Raw genomic sequence first — 580 nt, 5'->3', positions numbered from 1 at the left:
ACAGCTCTTCTTGATTTAAATGTATGAATATTTTAAATTAAATGTAGAGGGAAATTTAATAAGATAAGAATAGCTGTACAGAGATAGCAGGCAATATCACATCCAGCAATGAGACATTAACAATACTATCATTAATCCTGATACCAAGGATAACCTACTATCATAACTATAATTTAACACTATTCTAGGAACTGTTGCTAATTCAATAAGTCAAGAAAAGCATCTAAGACAAAAATATCCAAAAAAAGTAAAATAATTCATTATTTTCTTGTGATACATTTTTATACCTAGAAAACCCAAAAAAGTCAACTAGTAAGTAAATGTAATAAGGTGGCTGCTGATGAAATAAATAGATAAATCAATATCTTGTCCTCTATACCAGCAATACCAGTTGGAAATTAGAATAATAGTTCTTATCTACAGAGCAAGGGAAAATCCTAGTAATGAACGGCACAAGCAACATGCATGGCCTATGAGAAGCAAAAAACAGGAATGGGATGGTAAGGACAGGGATTCATGATAATTTCCTGTATTTTTTCAGTGTTGAAATGCCGGGGACCAGCCCCAGCACAGAGATTGT

Source organism: Galeopterus variegatus, unplaced genomic scaffold, assembly GCF_000696425.1.
Source record: "Galeopterus variegatus unplaced genomic scaffold, G_variegatus-3.0.2 Scaffold1643, whole genome shotgun sequence".
NCBI lineage: Eukaryota > Metazoa > Chordata > Mammalia > Dermoptera > Cynocephalidae > Galeopterus > Galeopterus variegatus.
Note: the sequence above shows the minus strand (reverse complement) of the source record.